The sequence below is a fragment of the Myotis yumanensis genome, unplaced genomic scaffold (assembly GCF_028538775.1).
Source record: "Myotis yumanensis isolate MYYU_CA2020_CCGP unplaced genomic scaffold, mMyoYum1.0.hap1 SCAF_9, whole genome shotgun sequence".
Classification (NCBI taxonomy): Eukaryota; Metazoa; Chordata; class Mammalia; order Chiroptera; family Vespertilionidae; genus Myotis; species Myotis yumanensis.
In genome coordinates this window covers 9,757,291-9,766,725 of record NW_027223760.1, presented here as the reverse complement: position 1 = coordinate 9,766,725, position 9,435 = coordinate 9,757,291, and positions in this window count along the sequence as shown.

Here is a 9,435-nt window from a genome sequence, read left to right as displayed (position 1 = left end):
TGGCACACAGACAAGTCCTGTGGAGACAGACACAAACTGTGGATCACTTGAAGCTTCAAACAGGTTTCTGGGAGCCAGAGAAGGACAGTTTCTGACAGTGGTGAGCATCTAAGTACATCCCGGGAGGCCCAGAGTTGGTAGACAAGTCAGTCAGCCTCAGAGATCAGAAGAGTAGGATTAAAAAAGGAGTTTCAAGAAGGCACTAAACTCTGCTGAGATGAATGCCACTTCACTTTCTTTTCCTTATCTTATATTTCTGATTTATTGATTTGTTATAATTTTAGTTTCCATTTTTTCTTTCATATATCTAATGTTTATGTTCCCTTTTCTTGCTCTATTTTTTTCTTCTTGTTCCTGCTTTTGACTCTTTTTTCCTTTTCTTATTTTTTGTTTATCTGCTTTCTCCTCTATTCTTCTTTTCAATGTTTTCTTTCCTCTTTTTCCCCACAGTGTTTTTCTTCCCCTCTTCTCTATTATTATGTTCTTTATTTCAACTCTGCCCATTCATATTTCTTTTTCTTCTCCTTTCTTATCTCCTCGTATTGTTCTTTCTTTCTTTTCTTCTATAATTCTTGTTCCTTTTCCTCTTTACTAATTGTCTCCTCTTTTGTGGTTGTTTTTATTGTTGTTCTAGGGGCTTGTGTATTTTTTTTTCATTCATTTCTTGTTTTGCTGTGTTTTGTTTTGTTCTGTCAGCACCTGCACAACAGCTCACATGATGTAGCTAGGGGTGAGTCTCATAGTCAGCCAGGCTGAGAGGAGATTCCATCCACCAGTGGGACAACAACATTTAAGATCTAATTACAAAAGGGAACACAAATTACTCACACAAGGGACATTTCTACAGCACCCAACTCAGAAGATCTAAGAGACTGCACCACTGGGTCTCAGAAATCACTTACTACATAAGGCTACCCCATGAAAACTGGAGGCATACATAGCAGTTTAATCAAATATATATAAACAACTACAAAGGGACAGCAAAAATATGGAGACAAAGAAGCCATCCCAAAATGAAAGAAAATGAGGAATCACCAGAAAAGGAAGTAAATAAAATGGAGACAAGCAATTTGACAGATAAAGAATTCAAAGTAATGGTTATGAGGGTGCTCAAACAACTTAGCCCACACAGCATCTAGCTGTGAAAAGCAGCAGGGTTGCTGTCTATCAGGGATAGATGGCTGGAAATGTGGGCAGGGCCAACACACAAAATTTTGTGTGCAGACACTCACCTTGGGCTCCAGCAGAGGGATGGCAGAGTGAACTGGAGCTATGTGAGCAGAAGTCAGGTTTGGGGGTATGGGGTTAGAGCTTAGAAGACAGACATCCCAATTTCCAGTGCTGAATTATTCCTTCATACTGTAGAGGACATCTATCTCTGGCAGATCTTTACCATCCACACAGCTTTTGCCTGTTGGAGAAGCAATTGCCCCACCCTATTGGAAAACCCCTTGCCCCACCCTATGGAGTTTCTGAGGTTCATTAAGAGACTGGGAATAAAAATCAGCCTGCAGGCAGAAGCATTGCCCCCATCCTGTTGGAAAATAGCCTGAGACTAATCAAGACAGAATACCAATCGGATTGCAGGCAGAAATGGGTCTCTGGAGTCTTTGAGTCTTTGCCTGATGTAATTCTGGGCCTGGGTCTAGGAAATGCACACATTGCTGCACATCTTGTTCTTTCCAAAGGCACCCAGCCCCAGCAGATGGAGCCACAAGCTGTGGGTTGCTGACAGCTCCAAACAGGGTGCTCAGGGCCAGTCACAAACAGCTTCTGCCATTGTCCTGCTCTAGAGATTGGGAGTCATAGCTGATCTACTTAATATGTAGACTCAAACCAAAAGAGGAAGCTAAAATGGGGGAGACAAGGAAACAAGCCCCAAATGAAAGAACAAGGGAATTATTTAGAAGAAAAGCTAAATAAAATGGAGATGAGAAATTTATCAGATATAGAGTTCAGAATAATAATGGCAAGGATGAGAAAAGATATAATAACTATGAAAAAAAGGCAGTGGGAAATAAAGAATGACATAGCTATAATAAAGAACACATTGGAAGGAATGCACAGCAGGTTTGGGGAAGCTGAAGATCAAATTAGTGAATTAGAAGACAGTAGAAAAATAATCACTCAATTAGAGAACCAAAAAGAAAGAAAACAAAACAAAAAAGGAGCACAACTTAAGGGAGCTGTGGGACAACATGAAATGTAACAATATTCACATCATAGGAATACAAGAAGAGGAAGAAAGTGAGAAAGGGATAGAAAATGTATTTGAAGATACAATGGCAGAAAACTTCCCTAACCTGGTGAAGAAAAAAGTCATACAAGTTCAGAAGGCACAGATAGTCCCAAGCAAGAAGAACCCGAAGAGGCCCATGACAAGACACATCATAATTAAAATGACAAAAATTAAAGACAAGGAGATAATTTTAAAGGCAGCAAGAGAAAAGCAATTTGTTACTTACAAAGGAGCTGCCATAAGGCTGTCAGCTGATTTCTCATCCAAAACTACACATCAGAAGGAAATGGCATGAAGTATTCAAGGTAATGAAAAGCAAGGATCTGAAACCAAGATTAGTATATCCAGCAAGGCCATCATTCAAAATAGATGGTGAAATAAAGAGCTTCAAAGGCTAAAGGATTTTATCACCACCAAACCAGCACTGAAAGAAATGCTAAAGGGACTACTGTAATGAAAAGAAGAAATAGAGAAACACAAGTAAAAATAATTAAAATGGTAATAAATAAGTACCTAATAATAATAACCTTAAATGCAAATGGATTAAATGCTCCAATAAAAAGACATAGGGTAGGGAAGATATAACCTTGGTAAACATATATGCATCCAATATAGGAGCACTTAAATCTATAAAAAAAATTGGAGGACTTTAAAGGAGAGATTGACAGCAATACAGTCATAGTAGAGGACTTTTACACCCTTCTGACTTCACTGGATAGATCTTCCAAACAAAAATTGAACAAAGAAACAGTGACTTTAAATGACACAATGGATCACATGGATTTAATTAACATTTATTTAAAAATTTCAACCCAAAGCTGCAGAATATATATTCTTCTCAAGTGCACATGGTTCATTCTCAAAGATAGCCCACATGTTAGAACACAAAACAAGACTCTACAAGTTCAAGAAGTTTGAAATTATACCAAGCATATTCTCAGATCAAAATGGAATGAAATTAAAAAATAACTACAGTAAAAACACCCAAAAGCATCCAAACACATGGAGGCTAAATAATATGTTATTAAACAGTGAATGAGTTACCAGTGAGGTCAAGAAATAAATAAAAGATTTCCTGGGAACAAATTAAAATGAACACATACCCCAAATCTTTGGGAAACAGCAAAAGCAATCCTGAGAGGGAAATGCATAAAACTACAGGCCTACCTCAAGAAACAAGAAAAATTAATAATAAGCTAAACCCTACAACTTAAAAAATTAGAGAGAAAACAACAAGAAAAGCCAAGAGATAGTAGAAGGAAGAAAGTAATAAAGATTAGAGCAGGAATAAATGACATAGAGACAAAATAAATAATATAAAAGATCAATGAAACCAAGGGCTGGTTCATTGAAAAGATAGACAAGATTGATGAACCTTTAGCTAGACTCATCAAGAAACAAAGAGGGAGGATCCAAATAAATAAAATCAGAAATGAAAGCAGAGAAGTAACAACTGACACCACAGAAATACAAAGGATTTTAAGAAAATACTATGAACAAATAGGTATATGCCAACAAACTTGACAGTGCAGATGAAACTGAAAAATTCCTAGAAAAATACAATCTTCCAAAACTGAATCAGGAAGAATCAGAAAAACTGACTAGGCAAATAACAACTGATTAAATTGAAGCAGTAATAAAAACAAAAAATACACAAAACAAAACAAAACAAACTCCCAGCAAACAAAAGCCTTGGTCTGGATTGTTTAACAGGGGAGTATTACCAAACATTCAAAGAAAACTAATACCTATTCTCCTCAAACTATTTTAAAAAATCCAAGAGGAAGGAACACTGCCATCCTGTTTTTAGGAGGCCAGAATTATCCTAATTCCAAAACCATATAAAGAGACTACAAAGAAAGAAAGGCCAATATAGGTGATGAACATAGATGCTAAAATCCTCAATGAAATATTAATAAATTGGATTCAGCAATAAATTAAAAAGATCATATTCCATGACCAAGTAGGACTTATTCCAGGGATGTAAGGCTGGTACAATATTTGAAAATCAATAAATGGGATACATCACATAAACAAATTGAAAGACAAAAATTACATGATCATATCAGTAGACACAGAAAGACCATTTGACAAAATCCAATACCCTTTTTTGGTAAAAACTCTCAGCAAAGTGGGAATAGAGGATCATGCCTCAAGGTAATAAAGGCCATATATGACAAACCCCCAGCCAACATCACACTCAATGGGCAAAAACTAAAACTATTTTCCCTAAGAACAGGAACAAGACAGGGATGAGTGCTTTCACATTCTTATTCAATATAGTACTGGAAGTGCTAGCCATAGTGATCAGACAAGAAGAAAACATAAAAAGATATTCAAATTGAAAAGGAGGAAGTAAAACTTTCATTATTTGCAGATGACATGATATTTACATAAAAAAATGCTAAAGACTCAACCAAAAAACTACTAGATTTAATCAATGAATGCAGCATTGTGGCAGGATACAAAACTAACATGCATAAATTGATGGCATTTTTATACATCTATAATGAACTCTCAGAAAGAAAAACTAAAAAAAAACCCACAATCACATTTGCTATTGTAACAAAAAAAGTAAGATACTTAGGAATAAACTTAACAAAGGAAGTAAAACACCTGTACTCAGAAAAATACAGAACATTGAAAAAAAAAGACAGAAGAAGATATAAACAAGTGGAAGAATATACATATTACATATACATATATTGCATATTTCACAGATCTAGAACAAATACTCCAAAAATTTATATGGGACCAAAAAGACCCCAAGTAGCGGCAGCAATCTTGAGAAAGAACCAAGTTAGAGGGTTCACGTTACTGGTTATCAAGCTCTGCTACAAAGCCATTGTAATCAAAACAGCTTGGTAATGGCATAAGAACAGGCATATAGGTCAGTAGGACAGCACAGAAAACCCAGAATTCAACACAAGAAATAATGCTCAATTAGTATTTAACAAAGGAGGCAAAAGCATACAATGGAATACGGACAGTCTCATAAATGGTGCTTGGAAAATTAGACTGGTACATGCAAAAAAATGAAACTAGACCACCAACTTACATCATACGCAAGAATAAACTAAAAATGCCGAAACCGGTTTGGCTCAGTGGATAGAGCGTCGGCCTGTGGACTGAAAGGTCCCAGGTTCGATTCTGGTCAAGGGCATATACCTGGGTTGCGGGCACATCCCCAGTGGGAGATGTGCAGGAGGCAGCTGGTCGATGTTCCTCTCTCATCGATGTTTCTAACTCTCTATCTCTCTCTCCCTTCCTCTCTGTAAAAAATCAATAAAATATATTAAAAAAAAAAAAAGAATAAACTAAAAATGGATAAAAGACTTAAGTGTAACTTGTGAAACCATGAAAATCCTAGAAAAAAACCACAGATAGCAAAATATCAGACATCTCACATAGCAGAATTTTCACTGTTACAACGCCTAGGGAAAGAGAAACAAAGGAAAAATAAACAAATGGGAATACATAAAAATAAAAATCTTCTGCACAGCAAAAGACACCATCAACAGAATGAAAAGGGAACCCACTATATGGAAGAACATATTTACCATCTGATAAGGGGTTAATTTTTCCAAAATATATAAAGTACTCATACATCTCAACAAAAGGAAAACAAATTCAATTAAGAAATGGACAGATGACCTAAATCAAACAGGACATACAGATGGCCAAGAGAAATGCTCTAAGTTACTAATCATCAGAAATATGTAAATTAAAACAACAATGAGATACCACCTCACACCTACCAGAATGGCTACCATCAATAAATCAGCAAACAACAAGTGCTGGTGAGGATGCGGAGGAAAACAAACCCTAGTACACTACTGGTGGGAATGCAGACTGGTGCAGCCACTGTGCAAAACAGTGTGAAGTTTCCTCAAAAAATTAAAAATGGAACTGCTATTTGACCCAGTCATCCCATTTCTAGGAATATATCCTAAGAAACCAGAAACTACTATCAGAAAAAAATATGAACCCCTATGTTCATAGCAGCATTATTTACAATAGCTAATATCTGGAAACAGCCCGAGTGCCCATCAGTAGATGAGTGGATAAAAATGTTGTGGTACATGTACACAATGGGATACTTTGCAGATATAAAAAAGAAGGATCTCTTACCCTCTGAGACAACATGGAGGGACCTGGAGAGTATTATGCTAAGTGAAATAAGCCAGTCAGAATAAGACAAATACCACATGTGGAATGTAATGAATAAAATAAACTGACAAACAAAATCGATGGATGCAACAACAGACTGATGATTCTCAGAGGAAAGGTGGGAGGGGGGCAGCATGAGAAATGATTAACCAAAGAACTTATATGCATATGTGAATAACCCATGGACCCAGATAATTGTGTGGTGAAGGCCTGGTGAGGGGCAGGAGGAGGTGGAGGGCGTCAATAGAAGAAACAAAGGGACATCTGTAATACTTTCAGCAACACAGTTAAATTTAAAAACAATAAAATAAAACTTTGTAGAATAAATGGATGAATGAATAAATGCATAAGTAAATAAACAAATACACTGCAGCAGAATTATACTTGATTTGTGATCGGCAGCTTTCTGGTATTCAATCTGAGATATTCAAACACACCAATGGCCTCATATTTCATATCATCACAAACACTATTCTACCCTAAACCTTAATTTGGGGAAACTTTAAAAAAAAAGGCAGAAGGAAAAGCTTATGATTCTTTTTTTTTACATATATTTTTATTGATTTTTTAGAGAGAGAAGAAGGGAGGGGCATAGAGAGATAGTAACAGCAATATGAACATCACTCATCAGCTGCCTCCTGCACACCCCCTGCTGGGGATGGAAGCTCCAACCCAGGCATATGCCCTGACCTGGACCCAAACTGGTGACCTCTTGGTTCCTGGGTCGCTGCTCAACCACTGAGCAACACCGGCACAGATTATGCTTCTTTAAAATACTTTATTGTACACACAAGATGCCATCATCACCCCACTCCCCTACCCATCACACCTCTTGTCACAAAACAGAAATTTTGAGTAACATATTTTTCATTTTAATGCAGATCCAGCAATAAATACATATCAATCAACAACTGAATCTAAAAAGCAAAACAAATGAACAAATAGAATATAAACAGACTCATAGTTACATTAGAGAACATTTTGACTGTTGCCAGATGGGAAGAGTGTTGGGAGCTTGGGTGAAAAATGTGAAGGGATTAAGAAGTACAAATTGAGAGGGAAGGTGGAGGGGGGGGGGGCGGAATAAGAGATCAACCGAGGGACTTGTATGCATGCATATGAGAATAACCAATGGACATAGACAGTATGGGGGTAGGGGTATGTGCTGGGGGGTGGGAGCAGTTGGGGAGAGGTCCATGGGGGAAAAAGGAGACTCATGTAATACTTTAAACAATAAAGAATTTTTTAAAAAAGAAGTACAAATTGGTAATAACATAATAGTCATAGGGATGTAAAACACAGCATAGAGATTAAAGTCAATAATATTCTAATAACTATCCATAGTTTCAGTTGGGATTAAGATATATTGGGATGATGATTTAGTAAGTTATATAATGTCTAATGGCTGCTCCTGAAACTAATATAATATTCTATGTTAACTATAATAAAAAATTGAAATGATAAAAAAGATAGGTCTGCAACATACCTAAAATAAGAATAAGATTTTATTTGCAGAGCTATTTCCTGTTGCTCATTGGCAAGTGGGTACAGGCCTGTGCACATACGTGTGTGTGTGTGTGTGTGTGTGTGTGTGTGAAGGAAGCCCTTGGGGACACAAGATGGTAAGAGGGGAGCCGTTTGCATTCCAGCCCATTGGCAGACGCAATTGGGACCTTTTCCTTTTCCAATGGAATCAACTCAAACTCTGAAGACTTTCGTGTTTCCTTTCACTCCTTCTCACGTCCTAAGGTTTTTGTGGAAATTAATATTTCATGGGCCATAAGCGATGAGACCTGTTAAGATCAGAAAGAGTACAAGAAAACCATTGGATGGGGACACAAGCTGGAAGAGACAGGTTCAACATCTTTAGAAAATAGTGATAAACCAAAATGTGTAATTGAAAGAACACATGGCAACCTAGGAATGTGATTAGTTTTCTTTTAAAAAGAGAATGATCAGAAAGAAGCCCAGAAAAACATGTTGCTTTATGCTTTTCTATCTTTGGATCCTTTTTTTTAAAACCATTATAATTTTTTTAAGTATAATAAAAAATGTTGCTCAAAGCCTCCATAATTTGAAGCTATTTTTTCTTTCTCTGAAGAAGCTTCGCTCTAATATGGAAACAAAGTCAGGGAAATAAAATTTGTGTTACAGTCTCCAGTCACACTCCCGCCCCCTACACACACCATGACCAATTCTCATTTAACTGGCTGCCAGACGCCAGCCCAAATTTGAAGAGAGTCATGAACCGGTTTCCTTGAAATGATGACGTTCCGTTTTCTGGGATATTCAGACTTTGGTAAGATTGGGAAGATAGATCCTCTTCAGCATTAACTGAGATATATTAACATGAACTATAAGGGCAGTGAATAAACTGCATCCCAAGTAGGCTTGAAGGGAGTATTATTAAAAACAAAAGGTGGAATTAAAATAGATAAGGAAATTGGGGGCTGACACTGAAAATAAAAATAGCCTCATAAAATATTACTTTCCTAAATTTGGATGATACATCTAAACTATAACAAAAACTAAAGCTATATTATGGTTATTTTGTAATTGTCACTATTACAGAAGATAATTTTGGAAACTGGTTCCCACTGCTTAAATACTTTGCTTCAAAACCATCATCATATTTCAGTGCTGAGTTAATGCTATACCTTTGAATTTCCAACTTTCCACTTTCTTCCTTATGCCTGGAACTCTTTCTTGAATTATGTAGCTCTGAGTCTCAGTGTTGGTCTTAAGTTAAGCAAATGCCCTAATTTAAATTAGAAGTTATATTACTACCCACTACTTCAACATAGTAAGTAGACCCAGATTTCTCTGTGATTTAGTGCTAGATCTCTAACCAGGAACATATCCTAATTTTCATATTTATCATCAATATTTTAAAGTAAACAGTGTAAATAAGTAGTTAAAATTAGTTACATAGCAGAGGGTGAATTAAACGCAATTGCAGGGAGAACAGAGGAGAATAATTTTGAAACCGAGGCGCATTAGCCGAATGAGCCACTCTGTAATCCAGA